Source organism: Episyrphus balteatus, chromosome 2 (genome assembly GCF_945859705.1).
Source record: "Episyrphus balteatus chromosome 2, idEpiBalt1.1, whole genome shotgun sequence".
Classification (NCBI taxonomy): Eukaryota; Metazoa; Arthropoda; class Insecta; order Diptera; family Syrphidae; genus Episyrphus; species Episyrphus balteatus.
Window position 1 is genome coordinate 36,083,322 of NC_079135.1, and position 27,543 is coordinate 36,110,864.

Here is a 27,543-nt window from a genome sequence, read left to right on the forward strand (position 1 = left end):
TATAATCAATAACAACAATCAACAATACTTCTTATAAAAAATGTCCAAAGGAATTTTTGTTGATCAAATTCAGCACAGATAGGTACGTACATATACCTTTAATAATGTATGTAGATACTTTTTTGTTACAGAACTTTTCGCATAAAATAAAAAAAGAACCGCGAAAGAAAGTTCAAAAAAATCGTTGAAGATATTTTCATAATTAAGAAGTACATATCTGTTGAGATTTTTTTCCCCGACAAAGTCCTTAAGATAATTTTCCGTTTTTTCAGGAATCGATAATAAAAGAAAATAAAACTAATAGGAAGGAAATACCTATACTTTATATCTATGTATAAACAATTTTTTTTTTTAATGTTTAAGAAAAAAAAAAGTTAAAGGAAGTTTATGTTACCTCTAGCGTTTTGTAAATTTCATTCATCTTCAACATCACCTTGTCTTCCTACACTATTTATAGGGCAAGAATATGGGTTTACAAAAGAAGAAAATGTTACCTGAAGCAGACTCGGAAACTTTAGAAGCTTCTATAAGGTTTCTGTGCAAAAGGATAGTTTTGTTGAAGCATGAATTCTGATAACAACAAACTTATATGGTATTTTAAAAGCTGTTTATAGAAGTCTTACCGAGGCTAACGTGTTTTTTATTTCCATTAATTTGCTCTCACACTTCACCACTCTATCCTCTCACAAAAGGCAAAGAACTTTATTTGAAAATGAGCTTACCGAAGTCTTACCGAAGTTCGATAATTTTTCTTTAAACACTTATAAGAAACTTTATACAAGTTGTTAATGAAGTGTTTACTTTAATTAGAAAACTGGTGCTCGAGTGAGCTTTATAGAAATCTTATAGAAGCGTGTAATATTGTAATTTTTTTAGTTCAAGAGTCATGTGTGTAAATAAATTTATTTCACCTATCACTCCTAAAACTCTTCTTCCAGGAAGTCTTAAAGAAATCTTATAGGTACAAATAATAGTTAAATTGCCAAAATCGAATTATATTTATACCGACAACTACGTACGACCAATTTGACCATTTTATAATCTTACATTGTTCCTTGAAGAATTTTCATGTCGAAATATTATTTGCCTGCTTATATTCCAGAATCCAGATTCTCATTATATTTTTTTTCTTACTTTTTCGTTCTTCCGTTTCTTTGGCGATCTTAAATTTTCTTTAACTTTTATTTTTTTTTTGTTCATTATGGAGTCAGCAAATTTGTTTCTCACTACAAAAAAAAAATATATATATAAAAAATAAAACGAAAAACGCAAGAAAAAGGAGATGAAAGCAATTAAAAGCAAATACCTACTACGTACATTTTCGTGGAAAAAATATTAATTCCGTTTAAGAAAAAAAAAAAGTAAAAATAAATAAATAAATAAGAAAAAAGAAGCGGCAAAAAAATTGTTTGGCATTGTCCTCAGGATAAATAATAATAATATAAGGACTTGTTGTTTTTTTTTCATCTTTAAATTTATTTTTTCTAATTTTCCTGTCAATGCAATTTTTATAAATTTAGCAATGTCTATTTAATGCAGAGGTAAAAGTCTATATCAAGCTTTTACCTACTCACAAATTGATATAAGAGGTTGCTTTTTTTCCTGTGGTTTTTTTTTTTTTTGTTCCTACGGAAGTAATATGAAAAAGAAAAAAAATCAAAGAATTTACCTTCAAGGAAGAAAAAAAAAATAAAGAAAAAAATGGAAGAAATTTTATTCAGAACAAGGTGATGCTGCTCAACACGGATTAATTGATTTTGTCCCTCTTTTTTACCAGAGACTTGTCGTTGCAGAGATTCTTTTTAATTGCGAATTAATTTCGAATAATTATCCACCCTATCTCTTTCCGTAGTCGTCCCTCCTTCAGTGTCTCTTTGCAAATATGAGTGGTTTCTTTTTTTCTGTGTTTCTTTTAATTTCTTTCAATTTATTTCATGTTTCAGTGTAAATTTATTTCACTTGGTAAATATTAAAAAAAAAAATGGAAAAAAAATGTTACCAGGGATGTTAATAAAATTTTCATGGTAGGGACAATTGTTCTGTTTTAAGAGGGGAAAAGATACTCGAATGGTTATACAGCGGTTCCCGTTATATAGAGTTAATGATTTCTTAATGTGATGTAATTTTTTTATATCTTGCAGTAGTGCAGGTGAACAAATTAAAAAAAAAAAAAAAAAACTGAACTAATTAATATACCTACCTACTTTGATGATGAGTTTCAGCTTAATAAGGGACATTTTATTATACAAATAGGGAAATCTTGTATTATTGAATTATAGTTATTCGCTTTGGTTGTCTTGATTTAAATGAATCAAAGGAATCATTATTTATGTTTCAATAAATTCTTGTAATTTATTAAAAAAATAATTCGGTTCTTAATGAAAGCATTGGTAACCAATAGTAAGTAAATCAGGGTTTACTGACCTTACTCATTTGTGTGGTCAAGATAAAAAAGAATCCGGTCCTTGAAGGAATAAGTCTTAACCTTCTAGGGTGATTTTTTTTTTCTAAATAAGTCAAAAAGAATTGTTTAGTTCTGTACGGTTTAGCCAATTTATGTTAATGATCCAAGATTTATTGAAGTGAAACCCAATTTTCTGCTTGTTTTGATTTAAATTGATGTGAATCGAAGCCTTTCTTAAATCGCTCTTTCATAAGCTCCCCTATTTTAAATAAGTTCCTATTATTTTCAAGCCCCAAAAATTATATATTTAAACCTTTTGTTTTTCCTGTGTAGCAATAAGTATAAGGGAAATCCCACAACGTCAATGTTCGTTTAATATAATTTCTGACGTATTTCCGCTACTGAAGGGCACCAAGGACGCTTTTAATGATCTACATCACAGTTTACTGACACTGAAAAAAGGTGACGCTGTTTCAATCTATACCCTTCACACAAAAACTATTGAATTCAAGAATCGGAAGCAATATTTTCATTTCGATCTTTCAGCAATGTTGTTCAGCTCATTTCTAAACAATGTTGATTTTACTATTCCATCCAGCTTGACTAGAAAACCCAATAAAAAAAAATAAAATTTTCGATAGGGCTTTTTGAGGCTTATCCATCCGCTTATCCATCCACTTATCCATCCGCTTGTGTTGCTAATTGATGAAAATTCATGATTCAATTTTTCATCACTTAATTTCGGTATCAGTTATGCGAATACATACATTAAAAATAGTTCTGAAAACTTCACTTTGCCCATAAAATTCATTTAACAACCATTCTCTGTGCACAATAGACGCATGCTATTATTGTAACTATTAATAGATTACCGCCGACGCCGATTGTAAACAATGAAGAAATCCTTCAGGAAATCGTTGAACACATTTTTGGAGAAATTGTAATTTTCTTCTGAATTGGACAAATTTAAATCTTAAAGCTTTTCTTTTTAAAGCTTTAAGAGTAAACAAAAATATTTTTCAGTTCAATAAAAGACTACCTCAACCAGGGGTCGAATTACGGCATACTATTACGATCATACTTTATCGTTTAAACTATTGCTGTCTCTATATAAATCAATACAAAAAGAAAGAGACATAAAAGGTCAATACGTTAACGAATGATCGAATCGTAGGTATGCCGTAATTCGGCCCCAGTATTAGAAGCAGTTTGCTGTCAAAAGTAGGAACTATGTATTTCGGAAGTAAAAAAAATACTAGGCTTGTGTTATTGAATTTCTTGTTCTGTCATAGAAACTTTGCAGACTCAAATTAGAATGTTTGATTCTCACTCAACCTTGTATACCTACATTTTTCAGGTGCTTCCCATTCCTTTCATTTGCCTTTATCTATGAACAAGTACTTCCTTCGAATTTTTTTCTCGAATAAAGCCAATATACCTACCATCAAATAAAAACAAAAAATAAAGTAAAAGGAAGAAATCCACTGAAAATTGAAAAAATCACGTACGACCAAGTTTTTCTTTCACTTTTCAAGCATTGAGATGCACATTATCCTTGCATCATTGGACGAACGACTCTCATCATTGTGTTTTTTTTCAGCAGCAAGCAAGCAGGCAATATTTGAGATGATGTTTTTTTTTTTTTTATTTTTCTTCTCCCACTAATAAGAGAAGTAGATATATACCTACACCATTCTCATTCTTCCAATATTTAAACTTCGGTTTAGTGTAACAAGATATATTTACACAAATACAGATACAGCACACACGACACACCGTACTACCGCATCATAATATTCTTAAATGACTCAGCATATTAAAATTAAGTGCTCATATTTCTTTATAATGTTTATTACAGCATATTGCTGTATGGTATAGGTTTTGGTCTGTATAAATGTATTAGTGTGCATAGTTTATATGTAAAGAAAAAAAAGGATGAATATGGCTTCGCTTCGCATGCATGCAGCAGCATAATATTCTCTATCCATCCGTCACATCATCAGCTTCAGCTTCAGAAGCATGAAAAGGAAATGCGGGATTGCTTCCATTTATGTTGCTTCGGCTTCAAGCTGCTCCTGCTTTTGTATGTCCTTATAAGTTTTTTTTTCTTCTTTTTTTTTTTTAATATTTTGCAGAGAAAAACCTGTGTTGAAAGTTAAGCACTGTGTAGTATATCCTACCAACATACCTATATTTTGAGAATTTTTTCTTTGCTTTGTCTGTCCCACATATCAACATACAAACACATGGATAATAGTTTTAGTTATCCTTCTTGTACTCGTCGTGTCGTAGAGTATGTCACGAACAGTGGGCCCATTTTCTTTGAACTATTGTATAGTCTAGTGAGTATAGTTTTTAGAATCATGTCCTTTACGTTTATATGTGTACATGCATGCATACTCTATGACGACGTGTCGATGAGGACGACGACGACAGCATATACATATTTATGTATGTCGGTAGGTATGTGATGACATGATAGTGGCTGACGTTTCGTATTTCCGATACATAGAGTCCTTTGTACCTTGGTGACATACTTGAGACTTGGTCTAGTTTATTTTTGCTCTATATACACACACACACACATTTGCACCACAAATAAAACTAACGCAGACATTAAATACCAGAATAAAGAACATGATGTCTCAAAACTATATCTCAGATGTCCTTTGGATTTGTATCTCTATGAGCAGATATACATTTATCTTGCAATAAGAATCTTCTTTCTATTTCTATTGTTCAAGGGTGACACAGAGGATATTTGTTTGAAAAGTATCTATCCTGGAATAGATAGAAAGTATGCATTTGAAACACACAGAAAAACAAATTTCTATGTGGAATTTCCTTGAACTTACTCAACAAGCAATCTGTTTTATTGCACTTTAGTCCTTTTTTTCTTTTGTAGTTAGGTATATCTACTATTTGTGTATTTGGCAGAGGAATATCCTAGACAATAAACGAGGTGTTAAGGGACATACTTTCTGTTGGATTTTTTCTTTTGTGTCATACAACACACCTGCACCCACTTCTTTTAGGAAACTCATTAAGATTTGTATTTTAGTATTTTAGTATTTTTTTTTTTTTGCTTTTGCTTATTGAAAAAGAGATTTTTTATTTCTTCTTTTTTTTTATTTTTGAAAAAAAGAGGACAAAGGGAATAATATTTTGCAGACTGCATCGCGGTGTTTTATGAATTTTGTTTTTCGTTCTGCTTCAATGAAAAGAGGTTTGTTTTTTTTTTTTTTTTAATTCAAGAATGACGTTTAAAGTTTACTTCCGTTTATAAATGATCCTTGAAATGGAACAAGAATTTTTTTTTTCATTTTGAAATAAAATTCGTTCTGGTAAAGAATTCTATTGCCCATACAGAATTGATGTTGTGGTTGTCCTGGATATAGAAATAAAATAAAGTATCCTTAAAAATGAAATAAGCAAAAAAAAAAAAATATGGATACCAACTTTATTTACATCTGCTCAATTTGACTGTTTGGTGTTCCATATTCATTTTTCAATTTTTTTTTTTTTTTAAGTTCAAAGGTTGTCCTATTTTAGATGTTGAGTTTACATAAATGTTAACTGAAAAAAAGGTAGTTTTTTAAAGTTTTTTTGGGGAAACGAAAAAATAACATGAGGCAAAAGTTAACGTTTAATTAATAACTTTGATAAAGGTACAAAAGGTCTTTATTTCAAAGCATTTTCTGAAGTGTTTCGAAATGAAAACGCGAACGTTTAGAAAAATATTTGTAACAGAGTTTTTTTGAAAAGAGAAGCTACGGCTTAAACGACAAAATGGATTTGCAGAAATCCTTAGACGATTTTATTTGTTGTTTTTGCACCGAGGTATGAAATAAACGGAAATCTGTTTAAAATAAATAGATTAGCCGCAATCGCTTAATAGAAAAGAGAAAACTTTCAAGGATTTTCATTCTCCTTAAGTCTCTTGGTTTCCCTTAAACAAATTTAAAGAATTAAAAACAAGATGTCAAGGAACCCCATTAAAGTCATTTTAAATTAAAAAAAAAAATGCTCATTAAAAAATGAGAATGAATTTGTTTTACTTATGTAGCAATCAATTAATTCTGGTGTCCTTTAAGATGAAATCAAGTAAATTTTTGCTGTTGGAAGAATTTAATTTTATTCTCTGAAATCATTTCATTTTACACACACAAAGGTGCATGTGTGTAACAGAATTAAAACCTCACTTCCCATATTATATATGTAGGTGCCACACAGAGAGACAAAAAAAAGCAAACAAAAAGGTCATATATAAAAACAGAAGCCAAGGAATAAAGCTTAATCTCCACTAATTGTCTCGTTTCGATATAAAAAATGGCTGTGAGTGCTGCAAAGCAATTGCGGACATTTATATTTCGTTCAACAAAATAAACATGAGAATGCGGTGGTAGTCGAGGTGGTGCGGTAGTTTGATATTCTTTTTAAAACATTTTTTATTTGATTTAATTTTTTGTATTTTTTTTATTAAAGTAGGTAGGTACATACATCTTTTATGTTGTATAAAGCTGATGCTTATGGTTTAAAAAATATATGTGGATTATCATTTTGGGTTAAGTATGAGCTGGGATGCCATCATTGTAAATAAAAAAATGTAAAACGAAAAGTTTGTCGTTCCTGAAATTTGATTTTTCACCATTTTTTTTAAATGGGTTTAAAAAACATGGATTTTGTTTGAAAAGCTTACAAGTAACTTTTGAGTTTTACCAGTAAAACCATTTTTGAAAGCCCAAATTAATCGAAATATGCATTTTCCTTAAAAATTCTTCAAATTTTGTCAAATTTTTAAAAATTTTCCAAAACCGAATGAAAATTTTAATTTTTATTCAAAATTATTGGCAACCCTAGAAAAAAAAATTACACTGTGCTCCATATGTTGAGCTTGTCATCCATGGTCGCTGGCTGGTTGATGTTTAATATTATGGTGTGGTAGCGATGCTGACGCTCGATAATAATGTGCGGGTGATTATTATTGAAATATATTATGGTTCATTTAAAATGAAAGACAGAAAAAATAAAACGAACAAAAAAAAAAAAAAAACATAAATAAATAAAATAAAATAAAAACAAAACGAAAAAATCTCTGTACACTTTCGGATGTACACTTGTGTACCTATACCTACAAACAAGCACAACAAAAAAAACTGATTTGGGATATCCACAATACACTTATACAATTGTATAGGTAGTGCTATGGTGCTTCATCTGCTTGTTTAATATGACTTTGGTCCATGATGGAAGTGGAACTAAAATTTTAAATGAGAATGTGACAACGTTCATTTTTTTGCTTCCTGACCTGATCATGAATGTTATTTGTCGAGCAATTTTTTTTTTACATCAAAAATTGTATAACAAGCCACCAACTTTAGGACAGAAAACAAAGAAGAAGAATCATTTGAGTTACAAGTTTTTGTTTTTATAAAATTAGGTCAACTTTTTTGAAAATAAAAAATAATGATTAAGCTGCAACATATGGAGGGAAGTTTTTTTGTTTTTGTTATAGTTAGACACTTACTCTTACAGATTCTTTTTTGTCATCAGAATTTGTGTCGAAACATTGCCTTTAATAAAATTTAACTCTTTACTTCTTGATGAAATCGAATAATTCAATAAAATTTAAGACATTAGATGCCTAAGAAGAACACTGAAGTTTAAAGTTGTTCAGCAGAAATTAAAACTAGATCCTCAATACAACTTGGTTTTGTTTTCTGCTTTCTTGAATTTCTATTGAAATAAATTTTCCGGAGAAAATCCAAAGAAATAACAACTAAATGCCCCTGGAAATTTGATTGTCGATGCCAATAAATTGTACTGAATACACAATATTTAATATGAACGAAGGCTATTATTGGTTTGATTTAAAGAAAATATTTTCTCCAATCAGAAAAAACTGAAAATGTGTTGATTCTTTTTGAATTTTACAAAAGTTTAAAGTATTTATTCCAAGAAAAAAACCGTAGAAATATATCAAAAAATTCGTCTATAAAAACTGATATCCATGAAGTACTTAGTTGGCTCTTAAACCAGGGATTAAGCAGCCTAGTATCATCCAGAAACGGAACCCCGAATAAGATTTAGGAATAACAACAAACAAATAAAAATAGCCGAACAATACAATTAGAAAAAAATAAAAAAAAAAACACAAAACCTATCTTTTACCTGGATTGATCTGTTCTAGTATTTAATCAGTTTAGCTATTGCTTTTCCGCAGTGTAAATTTTTTAACGGTCGACAATTAGTCAGAAAACCTGTGCTAATACCTACTCCAATCTATTTAATATTATTTTCCGATTAAATATTAACATCTTTTCTAAAAAACAAGAATTTAACCTTTATTATTGACAAGTATATAAGCAGATACAATTTTTTTAAAATTTAGTTCGTTCTTGTGGAAATCAAATTCACCTTTTTGCAAACCAAATTAACCTTAAGCAAATAATTAATCAGATTTTAAATACTGAAACCGATGCTTTTTCATTTTTCTTAAGCCTAAAAATATCGTTCCTATTTTTGGAGAGTTTGAAAATAAATAAGAAAAGACCTGCAAAACATAGCCGCTTATAGATTCAATATTTTGAGTCTCATCCATCAGTGTTGAGGCTTAGAAAAAAAAAAAAAAAAAACAGAATATAAGTTCTAAATTTTTTATCTAAAGTTTTTGTTTAAAAGAAGGTGAATGTGATTTGTAAATAAAAAAGATGCAATAACCCTTTCGTAGGTACTCCAAATGCCCGTATACAGCTTGATTTGGTTTCATTCAGTTCTTAAAGGCAAAAAGAAAAAAGGAAATTTATAAAATTACTAGGGTCAAATTTGGATAAGTTCTCTATTGAACAAAAATAAAAATGTTTCTTCCTTCACTATTTCATCTAAATCCAATCGCATTATACTTTGACGTCCTTTTCAAAAACTGAGAATTGATAATGTATATCCGCTAATGATTGTTGGATCTCATAGTTATGTAATTCTTGTTGACAAAGTATTAAAAGCAGTCAAGACTTTTTCCTGAAATTTTAACTTTATAATCAGGAATGAATTCTTCGGAACTTCTTGATATTGTTTAGCAGGAACTAAGTCCTTTCTTCGGAACTACTGTGAGTGTTGTTGTGTCAGTGAATTCAAATTTTGTAAAAAAACAGTTTCTCGACTAAAAGTAGCTTTTACTTTTTACCGACTTCCAAAAAGGAGGAGGTATTCAATTCGTCTGTATTTTTTTTTTTTTTTTTTTTTTTTTTTATGTTTGTTACCGCATAACTTTGGACAGAGTCAATCAATCTTGATAATTCTTTTTGTATTGGAAAGCTAGTGGCTGCAGTGTGGTCCCATTTCAATTTCGTTCAGTTAAAGCCATAGGAACTATTAAAAAAACCATGAAACCCCGTTCTGAATCATGGAAGTCGGTTTTGTTTTTTTTGATAAAAATGATTATTGTTAAAGTTATTTCTTCAACCAAAAATGTTACAACCTAGTTTTCAACATTATCGTTTCTGCTAGAATAAAAGAAAATAAATAAAATCTTTTCATTCTCCATTTTTAATTCATATATTAAATATGATACTGACACAATGATGATGGATTCCAACTAAAAAATATATGTTTTCACCTTAAAAATAAAAATTATAGGTATATGAACAAAAAAATAAACAACATAAATGCGCATCAGCAATAGGTAGGTAGTATATCGTTAATTGGGTTCCCGTGCATATGACCCAATTAAAAACAAAATGTATTACCGAGGGGAGTATAGTAGGTATTATGTTGTATTTTTTATTTCTCTCCCGTTCTTCTTCTTCTCTCATTTAACTGTTTTATTTAATTTTTTTTTGTTTTTGCACATAATTGTGAAAGTGAATGCATTTTGAGTTCTTTTTTTTTTCGTTTCTCTAAATTGGCACGATCTAGTTGTGAAAAAATGCACCCTTTTCTTTGCCAATACTTTACAACAGTAGAATGAAATAAAACAACAAATACCAACACATAAACATTATTTTTCAATTCGCTCCCCAAGAAGAAACAAAAGGAGAATACTATATCAAGAACACACAAATCCAAACGAAATTTCAATGATATATAGGTACAGCAAACGAAGGAAGAATGATTTTCGCTCCTCGTTCACTTGTGACTCTGAGTGTGCCCTAACCTCACCTCACCTACTCATCATTCTTGCCATTGCCACCCCCTTTTTGTCTATATGTGAGAGTGTGTTTAGTGTATAGTATAGTGGCATTCGTCATGTTATATTATTTTTTTTTCTTTTTACTGTAAGCCTCCCTACAAGGAATTTCTTTTGTAGTTTTAGATCCTTTTCAGAGAACTTTTTTTTTTTTGCTGTATTTTTGTTAACATTTTTGATGAAGTGCGATGATAAAAGAAGAAATGGCAAAAAATACAACAAAAAAAACCAAAGTGAAGAGAAGAAAAATATAAAATGAAAGAAAGAACGCCAAAGTGCACTCGAGCTTGACATCCTACGCGCGGACCCACTCATTCACTATAAAGTATGTTATACGTTCAAATGGATGATGATGTATGGCATATAGCTACACTTACAGTTATTGTCATTTAAGATGGTTAAAATAGAAAAAAAGTCAAATTAAACATATCCTTACCCCCCTCATGTGACTTAAGGATATACAAAAAAAAAAAGTGGACTTAAAGATGCAAAATCACTCTCTCTCTCTCTCTCTTTCTTTCTTTTTCATTTGATAAGTGCACAGTTTCCTTCAGAGATGGACTCTTCAAAAAAAAAAAAAAAAACAGAAAGATGCAAAAAAGGATTATGAATTATGCATTGGATGGATATCCGTACATATATAAGCAAAAAAAGATACTTTTGTCAATATTTTCCCATAAAGTTTGTAGATATACCATTCATTCATACATATATATAAATGATATGCATAGGGGAACAAATTGAAAAGAATGAAGAAAGGTAGGTTGGTATGGTATATCCTTGCTTGCACAAGTGCTGCAGCTACATATTGTGAGTGGGAGTAAGAGTGGGAGAGAAAGGAAAACATACAACAAAAAAAAAAAATATATATATAGAACGGGACACGGATGACTTAAATTCGAATGTGTACTAGGTGAAATGAAAATTCATGTCATTAAAAATTTGTTTTCCCTCAGATTCTTAATTCTCTCTCTTTATGCATAGGTAAGATACCTTGCTACATGTCATTCTTTATAACAACAACAAAAACATTGAAGTATAAACTTCATACCTAAGAATGCAAGTAGGGTAGTTGCGAAAAGGGGGGGTGTAAATTCTCATATATATCCAGTTTCAGTCAAGGGATTAAATAATATACGAACGAGAGATGCATCAGTTCCATTCGCGTATATTTAATTTGTTTTCTCCATCAAACCGAGAAAGATAATGGCGCTGATGAAGAGTAGGTGAAAAAAATATATAAGGGTATCAAGATGGATTGCGAAAAAAATTTAAAATAAAGAAAAAATAAGGATGTTACGAGTGTCACACAGTTAGTAGATATGTTTATTGGTGTTTTTGTTATTTTTACTGCACAACTGCGCATATATAAAAAGATTTTGTTCTCGAAACTACGTAACTGAAAAATATTTACTTTACATACAGGGTGATCTTTTATAAGATGTGATAAAAAGCAACACACTGCTCTCATATATATAAATCCCTTCCCATTTTGTCAGAAATCGATTAGTATAAAACATTAGTATTTTACAAAAAAAAAAACTAAAATGCTCACATTTTTTAGTTTCTATTAAGCATACACGGTGAAAAAAAAACCAGGATAACTTTAATTCTGGTAAATTTAATCATAAATATAGTTAAATATACCAGAATATAGTAAATTATACCAGAAATAATGTTAAATATACTAGATGTTGAGTTATCCCTGCGTTATTTTCTCTTTGTGCATTGCAAAAGATTTTTAAAGCTTCTGTAATGTTATAATATCTAGATAGAAGAAAAAGTCGGAATCAAAGTAACAAAAGAAGTACTTTAGCATCCGCCATCTCTTCCTAAGTGGCTGTGACTCCTCCTTAATTGTTGAGTAATATCTTTGTTTTATTCCATATCGATAACAGTCCCACATTTCTGCTTCTTATTCCTATACTTAATGTCCTTGATGTGGATCCATTTTCCTGCGTAAGAGTAAGAATAATCAGTCAGACTATCGTGTTCCTTCGTTTCCTTTGAAAACGCTTATCAAAAATTAAAAAAAAAATTGCAGATAGTATGTAGCGCTTTGTGACACCACTTTGAACTTCAAAAATCTTAATACATGGTAATCAATTGGATTATTTATTAATATTTTGTTGCTTTTGAGAAAAAATTGAAATTTGGCTCCTACAAAACTTAAAAAATTTTTTTTTTACTGAATAAACAATCGTGTGACCGTTGTCCGAAATATTTCAATTTGAAATTGTGTCCACCAAAAAACAACTAGCATTTAACATTTTTTGAAATTCAAATACCTCTAAAATGTGATTTGTAAACAAAAAACCGTCAACGAGTTTGAATTCAATTTTCTAAAATACATCAAAACACACTTTTTTAAGTAGTTTAAAACAAATTTAAATGATTCATGTCTGCTTAAGACAGCGTCTAATTCTCATAACATTGTATTTCGAATTAGTTTTCACAATTCAATAGTTACAAGTTTTGGAAACGTATAGTTTAAAAACTATTGCACACACAGACACCATTTTGATCTCAACTTCTAGGAAATTTTGACTAGGAAACTTTGGCTTAAATATCACAACAATAATATGAAGGGTCTAGACTCTAGAGGAAAAACGGCACTTGTCCACTTTTTGTCAAAAATAAACTAATGATGGGTTTTTTTTTAGTATTTACTGAGCTCTATCTGATGGCAAGTTGTATGGAGAACAAAATTTTAAAATGCGTTTTTATCGGCATGAGATGGAATGGACTTCTGCTGTTTTTACTCTGGACCCTTCATAAGATATTAGTTTTATCAAACACTAGCCTTTTGGATCCAAAATCACAATCTACAGGAATTGATACTTTTTGTTACATCTTATGCGAATCACCCTGTATACTTCATGCAGGTACACGTATAGAGTGTAGGTAGACTCTCAAGCCATCATCATGATGAAGTGGTTATCCAAGGGTAGTCTTCTTGATCAACCCTTCTTATTTTTTTTTTTATATTGGAAGCTCAAGTATTCTATTTTTATTTTTTTTCGAAATTATAAAGAGAGGGTTATGCAAATATTTTTTTTTTTCTAATCAAAGATTCACTCTGAGAGAGAGATAGAGAGAGAAAAAGAGTCAGAAATGCACCATATCCAGTTGAAGCAAGCACAAGTGTTTTGCAAACGCATTTAAGTTTATACTAATAGCAGCAGCATTTGGCACAAACTCTCTCTCAACACAAATAAGAACGACCTCAGACAACCAGATACCAACCAACCCCCTTTTTTTTTTTTAAAGAAACTCTAAAGAGCCTCCCGTTGCGTTGCGTTTTATATATGAACGTTTTGCGTATGCGTTATAGCGCGCATCACACAACAAATAGGGTGCGAAAAAAAAGGGTTGCAAAAAATAAAAAGAAAAGTGTCAATATTGTCGCAGGCCAGGTGAAAGAGGGCAGTCGATATGCAATTTTTATTATTTTAGAAACCGTTCGCGTTCTCTTTTTATCTTATTTGTATAATGAAATAATCCAAATCTGACTGCAATGCCAAATCTCACCCCCCAAAAAAAAAAGAAGAAAATAAATAAGCATGAGGAAAAAAGGGGCAACCAAGTTGATAACTTGAGGATGGTTTCAAACTGAAATGCACTTGATTTGATATAAATGCTCTTAATTCGTTCATTTAGCAAACGACGACTATGACAAGAGAGAAAAAAATAAAACACACACAGGTTTGTTGTTTTGTTTCTGTGTGTCATTATTTTCTTTTTTTTTTAGAAATAACTCAACACACCGTTACTACCGGTTCCGGGGTAGGTGGATATATAATAATGTATGGCAATGGTGGTTAATTTGTATATTTGCTTCATTTATGTCGTTCGAACGATAAATTCCATCATTCAATCAACTTTTTTTTTATGTCTTTTTGAAGTGACGTGTTAAAAGGGTTGATTTTATTGATTTTGGATACAAAATAATTTCAGCTGCATTTTTTTTTTCTGTTCGATGAAGGAATGTCAGACATGTGTAATTGAGAAGCGCCATATGCTTGTACAAAAGTCAATAATATGTGGAAAAAGGCAAAAGAAAAATCGATTTGAAATCAAAGCAAACAAAAAACCACCTTGTTCGCGCTTCGAGATAATCCTTAACTGCCTTCATACCTTCCTCTATGCCTTTTGTTATGTGAGTCTTGGCTCATATAACAGCTCGCGGTTCCCCAAACCGAAATAATAACAATTTTTTTTTTCTGTTCACTTTTTCATGCTAAGGAGTTTATTCCCCCGCTAAATAAGGGCAGATGTTTCTTTAAAGGGCAGTGACATAAGAGTTGAGAGGAGTACTACGTATTCTGTGTTGTTTTTTGTTCTGTTTTGGTTTTTATTAGTTCAAGTAGGGACACGTTACGTTAAGACTTAAGGCCACACTTAAGAAAATGAAGAAGAAAAAAAAAACATTGGAAAAGAATTTCTGTTGCGGAGGACATGTGGTATAGAATGATCCTCCTTCGTTGTTGTTGTTTTTTGTATATAAAAAATGGATATTCGCCTACACATCCATAACCTCTTTTTTTTTTTGAAGACACACTAAAGGTGGAAGGAAATACACACAATTATTATAAAGTTCGTTGTCCTTTAAATTTTAAATTGTACAAAAGAAGAAAACACATTTTTTGTTTGTGTTGTGTTGTTTTATTTGAGGAAGGACATTTCCGTTTCCACAGATTGAGATTCAGATTCACAGATTTGAAAAACCGAGACAGCATAGTTAAGTGACCCTGATGGTGTGTGCTTGTGCATTTTACAAATTATGCGTCTGATTCTGTGATTTTCATCTCATGATGATGATGATGATGGTGATGCAACAATTGTATACTGCTGCAACCAAATGTGCAGACAATATAAATATATAATTGCACAGTGGCAAACAATGATTGTTGTTGATAGAAATATATCATACAAATTATTAACATCATGACCGTCCTCCATAATGTGAAGGTATAACTATATACATATGCTAAGCATGTCTCCATCATCAACAATACCAAACCAAAACCAAGTCAACCAACAACAACAATAACAAAAAAACTGCCATGATGGACACAATTGCTCGCGTTGTTGGTGGACACACAATCGTAAAAACAATTTAAACATTTTGATTACATCCTTATATAAAAAAGTTGAAAAAATATAAAATCATATAGAAGCGCGCATTCAGATATGGTCCATTTGTCTGATTCTGGGTTTGTGACCATCTTCTTCCATTAGAGGAACCATCATCATCATTGTCATTTTGTATTTTATTTTTTGTAATTTATTTTTTTGTTTCATTTTCTCTCAACAGTAAACGTGTGTGATGTAGAGAAAAAAAAAAAGTTGAAATTGTTACATGATGATGTTTTTTTTATTCTTCTTCTCTTACATCGAATAACAAGTGTACTATCTCTAAATGAGAAAAGTGAATTGTTTCAATTAGCCATGGGAAACTTTTGGCATTGAGGAAAATATTTTTCTATTTTTTAACAAAAAAAAGTTAACAGAAAAATATTTTAAACTTGTCAGTTTTGTGAAACAAATTGAATTATAAATTGATTTAATTTTTTTTTGTAGTTTTGATAAACTTTCTTTCATTGAAAAAAAAAAAGTTTTCTGGTCTTGTTAATGCACGCGGATAATTTTTTCCTAACCTCGTGAAAAATGCAAATATAATTGTTTTTTCTTTCTGTTTTTTTTGTTTTAATAAATAGAAATCATTTTTAAATATCATAAAGTTTTATTTGAGAAGTTGATTTAAAACTAGATGGAGCAAAAAAAAAGTCAAAATTTAAAACGGAGGTTGTCCTATTTTAGTTTTAAGTACCTACAGGATTTCTTCATAGAAATGTAACTGTTAAAATAGAAATTTTCATTTTTTATTAAAACTGCACGGCAGCTGCAATTTTTCATCCACGAGTGTGCAATAATCATTCATCATTTTGAATTTAAAAAGCAAAAAATAGAAATAGATATAGAAAAAATAGAAAAAAATAGAAAAAATTTTAGAAGATTAAAATAAATTTCAAGAGTAAGGATTTTTTTTTTCCTGGACAAGAACTCCATCCCTTTTGGTTTGATCCTTTTTGTTTTTAAAGAACCGTTATCATCTTGGATTATGGAAGGAATTCCTTGCAGTTTTTTTTAAATCTAAGCGTCAAACAACATACGTATCAAAAAAATGGTACTCTATCACCGTTTTTTAGAGAAATATTCAACCCACATAAAAGTGACCTTTTTCTTTAAAATTACAGATATTTTCATATCATTATTGTATCATTTAAAAAGGGATATGACATTTAACAAATCCCTATTGTTTGAATTTTTTCTTACATCGGGAACAAATTTTGAATCATTTTCAAAAAAATTAAAATTAAACGGTCACTATGGCGTATGCGTAATATTTATTTTAAACAATTTTTAAACGCGATTTGGATTGGTTGCAAGTTTAGTATGCAGAAAAAAATTGAATACGAGATAGCAATAGGACATTATAATTATGTATTCCGATTATAGAGTATGCGAAAAAAGTAGGTCCCGCAAATCTTTCTGTCCATTTGTCTATCAGTCTATTAGCCAGGAACCTAAACTACTGAATTTCTCGTAAACGACTTCTTTGATCGGCTTATCTAAGAAAATTTTTGTAAAAAACGCAACCTTAAGTTATAATTAAATAAAAAAAAAAAAAACAGTTTTTGTTTTTTAATTTATAAATATTTTTTTTTTTTTTGAAAAACTCAATTTTTGAAAACGAATTTATATTTTTTTTTAAACATTGTTTTTATGTGTAGATTAATATTTTTCTTAATGACAATTTTTTTTTTTTTGGAAAAATGTTAGAAAACTTTTATTTATAAACGACTCTCACAATTTTTATTTTTTTTTTTTTGCAAAAAATTCTTTGAATGGCATGACAAAATTGAATGGCTAACTCCAAATTGTGCTTGTTTGAAGAACTTTTTATTTTTGAAATGCTTTGAAATAATGAGTTGTGTGTCTCTAAGTCTCATAATCCTGTACGTACCTTTTATTTCAATAAATAAATGAAAAATGAAATAAAAATAAGTCAATTTTTAACAACTACCTACTATTGGGGTACACAATATTTATCTTTAAATAAGTAAAGGTATAAAATTTATTATTTTAATGTAAATGGTTGCTTTTAAGCTTAATTGAATGTAATTCTTTAGTATTTAATTAAAAAAAAATTAAAAGCATCGATAACATCGTGCAAAATTAAAAATTTAATGCTGATTTTCCTTTAGTTTCTCTAATTTATATGTGTCAATTTATTTATCTTAATAAGTCTTGAGAGCTCAAAGAAAACTTTGATAAGGGTGCCTGTACCCTCCCTATGTAAACTTTTGTACATGTTTACAAAATAATTTGTAAATTTTTAAAGTTCAATATCTTGAAAATATCGATTTTTAAATAACCTTTTAAAGTCATATACACAACAAATTGTGTTTTTTAGAGTCTTCTAATATTCAACAAACAATACGACAAGCAACAACGACAAGACTTGAACAAAAAGTTAGAATTTCATTTCCACCAAGTATCATCTAATATGATTGTATTTGTATGTATGTCGATATATGTATGTTATGTTATATAAAATAAAAAAAAAAATCTTGAAAATCGCTTCTAAATTTATTTAATAACGTAAAATAAGCAGAATACGCACCAAAAAGAAAAAAAAAAAAAACGAAAAAATAATTTGAAAATAAATCGATTTTTTTTTTCACAAAAAAAAAAAATATAAATTTTTTGTTGAAAGAAAAAAAAAATCTACTAAATTCATTCTTTTGCTCTTACCTGGTGCTCATCGTTTTTTTCTTTACTTATATATACGCACTTGTCCTTTAGCCGAATAACCCCCCCAATTTCACCACCCTACCCCCTCCACTAAGAAAAAATGAAAAAAAAAAAATCACTCTATAGTAAGCAATTGTCTATTCAACGCAGAAAAAAAAATAAGGAGACATACGGACACGCAGAGCCAACATAACAGAGTATAAGAGGAGGTAGGAGGATAAGACGGAAGGAAAAAAAAAAGAAGAAGAAGACAAAAAAAAAATTACAAACGCAGGAAAATAAAATAAATAAATTTTCCATTATTTGAAGTTAGAAAAAAGTTCGCTTGCTTTTGCCGTTTATACTGTTAGAGTTCTTCAATAGGATTTTTTTTTTCTTGTTTTTTTTTTTATCCTGCGTAGATATATTTATGTATAAATAATTGTATATATGTTTCTTCTCTAACAGTGAATATAACTTTTCTGATTTTTAGCTTCTTTCTTGTTTTTTTTTTTTTTCTAAGAAACTTTTTTTTGTTAAATCGTCTCTTATAGTGAAAAAGCCATACAACAACTTAGAGGAAGCAATGCAAAAAAAAAAATGTAAGACCGGATGGAATCTCCTTGCTGATTCTTATAGCTTGACGGAAAAAAGTCCTTACGTTAAGTGAAAATAGGTAATACATACATATCTATATTATGTATGTATGATGTGAGATGAGTATATGTACTGTTGTAGCTTGTAGCCAAGCAAGGAGCATCCAGAAGTGGAAAGTTTTTCATTTTACTCAAGCTATATGGATGGGGTTTAACAAAGTTTTTTGTCGAAGGACGAAAACGGAGGCAGGGGAAGTAGCCTTTTTGAGATGGAGTTTCTATCTCTATGTGCGAGTGGTAGTTCCATTTTGCAATGTTTTTCGTTTCTTCGTATACGCACAAAATGTCAGCGTTAACGTAAATGTCTTGATACGTATATATATTTTGAAAATTCCTTTTACTCGACTAGCTCTATACCTACTATAACTCTTAACCTACGGTATGAGGAGTAATACTGTACAAGTTGGTACGTCGTCGGTCGTCCGTTCGTCGTCGTCTCCATGTCCTCGTTCTCATTTTTAGTCGTCGGCAAAAGTGTCAGTTAAAGAAAAGTGGCAGCAACAACTGAGAACTGCCAACGTTAGAGCAATGACAGGAGGGCAAACATTTTGCAAAAAAAAAAAAAATGTGTAGGTACTAATGTAAAATGAAGGAGCTAAGCAATTTACAGTTTTTAGTTGCCCTAGAGTGCGTACATATACACACCCCGACCCCAATTATTTATCCTCGCTTACATATATTTTTTTTTGCTCATTTACCTCTCTCTTTTATACAACACAACCTATGGCCTGGTCCAAACAAAAAAAAGTTAAAAAAAAAACTTTGCAATTCACTGCTTAGTGGAGCGCTTAGAAGAACGCCAAAGTGCGTAATGCCAGTGGCATAATGTTGACACGTGTTTCCAAGGGATCCGGATCCCCCTGAAGATATAGCACGTAGCACACGCATGAAAATTGCAATTTTCATTTCGCGCTGTTTTAATTTTGTTTTTTTTTTTTTCTACTACTTCTACATACTTCTCTTCTTCTACTTCGTTTTCATTTTATTTTCTCATTTTGTGCAGTAAATTGTTTAATTTCAACAACACCACTCACTATAATATTCCCATCAGGCTAAAATAAGAGTGAGAAGGAAAGATATAGCTCACTACAAGTAATGAAGACAGAAATAAAAATAAAAATAACAGAATAGAAAAAAATAAAAACCACCCCTGCAAATTGGTATAGTATAGAGATATATTTGGGGGTTGCTGTACTTTGCTGCTGCATTTTGTGCACAAGAAATAGAGAATAACATCTGAAACAGCATTAAAACACAAATACATATACATACACATAAATCATACATACATATACATTTTTTTTTCTTAAAAACTCTGGAACATTTTCCTCTTCTTTTTATTTGGATATATAAATGAAAATGGTTTCATGTGGTTTCCTCTTGTTGGATGAATGTTTTTTTTTTATTTTTATTTTGTTTGTGCCATTTTTCTTGACGGTTTTTGTATTTTATATATTCCTCATTTGAAACATCATCCACAAAAGCTACTCTATACTTTGCACAGTGATAGAGAGGAGCTCTGCCATTTTTTTGTTCGTCCTTATTCTTGGTCATGTGGAAACACTTAAACATGCATACAAAATTTTTACATTAAAACAAAAAAAAAAAAATTTATTTTGCATCAAAACTCAACGATATGATGACGACGGTCATAAGAGTATATCTCTCTGTTCGTGTATAGAAAAATTTTCTGGTTCGCTTATTTTGCTGCAGATATATATATTTATGTACTTTATATGTACGTTCCTCCTTTTATCCTTCGCTTGCTCTTCCTGTCTCCTCATACTCAAATATCCTTGAAGTCGTTGGAAAAAGATGAGTCACTTTCGCTAGGATTATTGATTTTTTTTTTGTACTTGTTTGCCTCTGTAGGATTTTTTTTCTTTTTGGTTTCATTTTGTGTTACATTTTTTTTTTTGTATTTTTTGAAAGAGTGTATATTACAGGTACGGTAATAATGATGACACCTGTAAAACACAGCGCGATTTCCTCGCTTTAACCCTCTTGACTTTTTTCACTTTTTTTGTTTTTTTTTTTAAATTTTCTTCTATAACAAGCTCAGAAATGAAGTAGAAGAATGAGAGAGAGATTCCCTGAGGTGTAACCAGTTACTTTTGTTTGTTTCAAGTGTCTTTTTCTACGTACATTGACCTACCTACACAGTCACTTAGTTGTGAGTGGGGTATAATGAATATAACGAACGATATACCTACTTTACCACTCTTTAACTCTATGTGTTTTTATATGCCAGGGGGTAGTTAGGTAGAACTCCTTATATTGTGCTTCTCAAACTTGAATGCAAAAATAAAATAAAAACAAAAAAAAACTGAAGAAGATTATGGAAACTACCCTCGACTTTCAGTCAAAATAAAGAGAAGAAGAAATTTCTTCATCTTAGTTTTTTTTTTTCTTTTTTTTTTTCATACACACACAAAGGGTACACCAAGTCAGTCAAAAAAGGGAGAAAAGAACTAACGTTTTTTCTTTGTTTTTTATTATTTTTTTTTTTCTTTATTTCTAAGAAATCCTGTGAAGCTATGCACAGGAGGAGCAGTAGAAAAGTTAGAGAATGGAAAGAATTCTTTGCATTGCCCTTCGAAGGTAACATTGTTAAAAAATAGAAATGTCAAAAGCTTTGTGTATAGTTAAAGGGTATCCTTTTCTTCATGGCAAATACACACATACACACATAGAAACAAACATCTTTGTTAACAACAGAAAAATAGAAGAAGAAAAAAAGTCCTTTTGGCATTTCCTTCTAAGATGCATGTATACCTAACTAAACTACGTACTACTTGCTCATCAAAGTGCATTTGATGTTTAGAAGTAGGTGTGTGTTTATATGTACTTGCCTACCCCCATCCCCTACTATTTTGAACTCCCCATCAGAGGATCGAAAAGAAGGGTAAATATTAACATAAGCTATAATCCCAGGCACCTAGTTTTCTATTTGAGATGGTTCTTCGCTTCTTGCTTTATCCTTGAAGTACCTATACCTACCTACACACATTGCATCGTTCAGCAGTTATGTAGTGTACCTAGTTTGTTGCAAAGTTGCGCGCGAATATAAAAATAATGAGTATGCAGGATTTGTTTGTGTGTAGGTATATGTGGTGTTTTTATTTAGATAGAGGAAAGGGGGGGGGGGTTGGTTTTTTTTCTTTTCTTCTTACGACTCCCCTTTTATCGTAGTAGTAGAACGCGGTAGAACAGTGTTACAAAGCCAAAAGGTGAAGTGTTTATCATCATCAACAGAAAATAACAACAACAACACTATACCTACCTTCCTACTCATATTATAAGCTTTGGAAAAACTACGCAGTGCGTTTTTTTTTTACAATTTCAATTTTTTTTTATTTCTTGTCTTGTTAGAGAGAAGCCCAAGTATAGATGCGATATATTATGGCTTGGCAACAAGCAAACAAGCAGCATAAGAAATATATTATTGTGCGTTGCAAATATGTTGCTTTTGCTTTTGGTTGGCTACGCACTTAAATATTTGCCTCTGGCCTCTTTTAAAAACTTAATAGGAAGGATATAATATGGATATATGGAAAATGGACGTCATTTTGAAGGGGGTGTGTTTGCATAACATACAATATGTTTCGTTTTTCCTGAGTTTTTTTTTTTTTTTTACATTAGGTAAGTGTTTTTAAATGGCAAACATAGGTAAACCTTAGGGAAGTTCTTTCTTCCATATAGTGGTTAAAAATGAAAAAAAGGAGGGAAGGAGGTGGTATTTATGTTAGGATAAAGGAGTTTATATTATATTCCTTTTGCGGAACAAGTAGGTACCTGCCTTCCTCTACGCAATTTTCTTTTGTTTGTTCATGTACTTGCAATGGTTTTTTTTTTTTGTTTTTTTTTTCTTTGTTTGGACGGTTAAGTATTTTTTTTTTAATTTTGTAAAAAAAAATTGTAATTTTAATAAGAAAAATTTAATGGTTTATTAATTTAAAATGTTTATTCACGTTAAATGTTGAGTAACTAACTACAGTTATTACAATTAGAAAAATTACTGTGGAAAGTATTTCAAATTGATCGGATTACTAAATTCAGTCAACGACACTCCACTTCGAAATTTAGTTTACTCAACTGTCGCACATAGGGTTACTTGACCAAAAAAGGTGATCGAAATTATTTGTTGATATTGTTAAATGAAAAAGGTTCTTAAAAAGTGTAATTAATAAATACAAAAACTACTTACCGTGTTTTACAATTTTTACAATTTGTATTAACCAATAAAATTTTGCAATATAAAAAAGTTACACATACGCCACAGTGACCCGCAAAGAAAATAATTAAAACGAAAATAAAAAAACGACTAAACAATTACACCAGTTCACCTTTTTTGGCTATTGAATAAATGTCAAAAAGATTTCGGAGCTATTAATGAAAATGAGGCTTTGAACTAAATAACTGGATTTACCGGGTTAAAAAAAAAAACCGGGAACAAAATTCTTTTGAACTTATTTACTTATTTGAAATGACTTCAAGTAATAAAATGACATTCATTTACAGCAGTATACATATATCTGTACTGTACTAAAAAAAAAAAACTCAAAAATTAAACGGGATAACATAATTAACATAAAATTACCTATGAATTTTAGAAATAAAGCATTTTAAAACCTTGGATTGTGCTTATTGTGTTTAGTTTGTGAGTTGAAACAAAATCTATTGATAGTCTCGTTATCTCAGATAGCTTGAAATTAAGTAAAACCAAACAAAATTGAAATGCTCTAGCTTGTTTCCGAATCATGAAAGTATTTGTTACCTTTTACTTAATCTCGATCCAAAAACATCAATAGTAAGCTCAAAAATTAAAACACTATAATTTCATGATTTAATTACCTCCAGAGGCACTTCTAACGAAATTGTCAGACCCATTTTCGAAAAAGTTTCAATACCTCAAAAATGTTATGTGGGAGGTATTATTTTTAGAGGAGATAGAAAATAATATAAAAAACTTGTCTTGGAAATTACTTAAAAAATATCTGCCCCCAATTTCAAGAACACTTTTTATACTTTTCCCTTATCGATTTATACCTATGTATTGGTTTTGATTAAAAACACGAAACCAATGCTTTTCCTTTTGAGCAAGTAAAACAAAAAAAAACATTGGTAACATTTTTCGGTCCGATATACCATATCATCAGAAAACTATGCCAATTGCTATAAAAACCCATACCATCTAATTTCTTATTAGAAATATATCTTTCTTGGATACGTTTTTTTAAGCCTTTCTAATATTGGACTATAATTTTAAGCTTTTTTAAAGAATATGTCAAAACAAGTATTATTTTAGACGTAATTTTAGAAACGAGCATAAAACGTTGTGTTTCCTTAGCTTCTCTTACAAATGTAAAAAAATGTTGATTTATTTCGTATTAAACCCTTAAGTACCCCTAACATTTATTTCTTAAAAACGAAGTTGTATTAATTTTTCTAAGCAAGAAGCTTTATATTCTTTTTTAAAATTTGGATCTATTCTTTTTTTCGAATTTGAACCGTCCAATTAAATAAAATGCACGACTGGGGCCGCACGTACTTGCTCTTGCAGTTCAAAGCACTTTTATGTTAGCTTACTTGTAGGTTATTAAAGCTGCCTCTATATAAATTTTTAAGAAATTTGGTTGATGTAGGGGAAGAGCCTGCATGGAGGCCAAAAGTTAGTTAAATAAATTTTTTTTTATTTGACTTTTTTGAGAAAAACTAAAAACGCAGTTTTACTGCAATGACTTTGAATATTATGTATGCAAAATTTTATCAAAATGAGCCATTTTTGAGAAAATTGCAATAACTCCATAATGATGTACGGGAAGAGCCGACATCCGCGATTTAAAAAATTGTAAAGACCATATTTCCCCTATCCGTATTTTTTGAGAAAAACTAAAAACGCAGTTATGTTAGAACTATATACAGCATTTCGTGTGTTAAATTTAATCAAAATCGTTAGAGCCGTTTTCGAGAAAATTGCAATAACTCGAAAATTATGTATGGGAGGTATACGTTCTAAGCGAGATATTAAAAAACAAAAAAAAACCAACCTTGGAAATTACGAAAAAAACATCCATACCAAATTTCAAGAAAATCCGTCCACCCGTTTAGGCTGTAGCTACTTGTACAGATGGACGCACCGACGCACGGACGCACAGACCGACGGACGTCATGACGAAACCCACTTTTTTTGACTTCTCCATCATCGTAATGTTAGTTTTGATTAAAATCTCGAACTTTTTTTTTGACACGAAACCAATACTTGCCCTATTGAGCAAGTAAAAATATTGTGACAGTCATGTGGCTATTTGTCTCTTTAATAAAAAAAAAAAAACAATTAATTTCATTGGTGAAAACCCGAAACCCCACAAACTAGTGAACAGGATATGAAATAGCAACCGCAAGATATGGTTAGCTGTTGGTGCAACTTCCGTTTTTTTCCATTCACATGGTTTCCTTTTATCTTTAGCAAAAAAAAATTCGCAAGGACATTAACAAGTCATAATATTAAAAAAAAAACTTGCAAAAAACAAGAAACCTAAAGGACACATAAAGACGAATATATTTTTATACTTTAGTCCTAACTGAAGCATGAAGTCACGATGGCGAACAAAAAACAATGCGAAAAAAGTATCTATTTCAGACTATGCTGTTTTTTTTTTATTATCCTCTGATGTATACTTTATAACAATGCAATATGTATATACGTGAAAGTGTATGTGTACTCATTCTTGCATTGTATTTCAAAAGATTTAATCAAGCAAGGATAAATGTGTATACTCGTACTACAGTACCAGACCGAAGAAGACTGAACAAATGCAACTGTAAAACCATTAATTTTATTTTTTTCAAATGGTTGTTCGTCCGCAGAAAACTATGACGAGGTTACGACGACGAAGAGAAAAAACGAAGGACACGACCGCGTTTATACTATACAAACAGAATGTACCTTGTAGCTATATGTAGATCGCAATATGTATTCTCTATAACCCACAATAATTCTAGAAATCCTTTTAAAACGCGCCCTCTCTCTCAGAAAACTATATAGCAGCACAGTAGCACAGTAAACAATCCAGTGTGCTAGGAATCCACTCTATTTAGCAGCAACAACAACAACAAAACGAATTTGCAATGATTTTTTTTGCTCCTTAATCATTTAGATGAAAAAAAAAAAAGAAAATGGTGGTGCTAGTTGGTCGATAAATCTTTCTTCTCATAAATTGTTTAGAGGGTGAATAAATACACACATACACACACACTTACATTCGTGATGTGACATCCAAATCTAATCAAACATTAGAACATTAACACACGAATAATTCTGGCAAACGCATATCGCAGCCACTGAGCCACACTCTCGACATGTGTCCTCATACACCAACATAATTAATCCAGTGCACATTTATATGAATCCTGCGTTGCAAAAACCCGAAGAAGGACATAGAAAAGGACAAATCTGAAGCTCTCCAACAACAACAAGGAAGAATAAAAAAATGCGTAGTCTAAGTGTATCTTTCTGTACGCGCCAAACAAGAACGACGACGAGGGTTGAATTTTTCGATTTAATTTGATTTCAGCTCAATTAAATGTGAAATAGAATTGGGAATTACTTTTTTTTTTCGATCCACCCATTCCTTCGTTCGTTGTCGGTTTTTTCAACAAAAGTCACAAAAGGAAGATTGAAGAAGAGTTGGCATATCCTTTTTTTTAACCTTTTTTACCTTGATGTGTATCCTAGATTCAAAAGAGAGACTAGGTATTCCGTTTTGGAATGACTAATTAAAAGCTTTTTGCGCTGCAGACCTATTTATTTGCTAAGCCTTGTTTATCCTACATACTTTGTATTGCTTCTGCTGCTGCTGCTACTGCGACTGCTATTGCTGGGTGCCTTTGTGATGGGGCTTTTTGCCGCTTTGCGACACAAAGCATAAACGTGTTTTTCAGTGCAGTGCATTTGCATTTGCATGTCCTTATTCCTTGTTTTTTTTTAAATTTTATATTTTAACGCAGACAGAAATGTCGCGTCGCCAAAGAGGCCAAACAGAAGCCTACCTCAATTTAGTGTTCTCTTGCAGACATATAAGGCTCTTTGGCCGTTTTAGTTGAAAACACCTTTTGAACAAGTTGTTTTCGCACGCATTGACAACAAAAAATTCTTTTTTTTTTTAACCTAAGGCTTAATATGAATGTGGGGCATGATGCATCTGCCTGTGATTATAGACAGGATGTACAACACACATTTTTAAACAAGTATGTGTGCACTTCACTTTCACCATTACCAACCATATCATCATCATCAACATTATATCCATTTTCATCAAATTGCTTTGTATAATAGTTATGTTACACTGTACAACAAGACTTGGCTAAGTGCGATGAAGTTGAACAAAAAAAAAAAAAAAAAAAAAAAACAAGGGTAAACAAGTTGTAAGAACAACTACTATTGGGGGAAAGGATAAAATGCATTGTCATACACAAATGTAGATTCATGTTTATTT

General features: G+C 30.6%; 1 protein-coding gene across 2 annotated transcripts in view; it reads left to right on the forward strand.

The window, feature by feature from the left end:
* LOC129911080 (methylcytosine dioxygenase TET) overlaps positions 1–27,543 on the forward strand; it is a 183,837-nt gene that overhangs the window by 10,176 nt on the left and 146,118 nt on the right. The gene's annotated exons all lie outside the window — the stretch shown is intronic.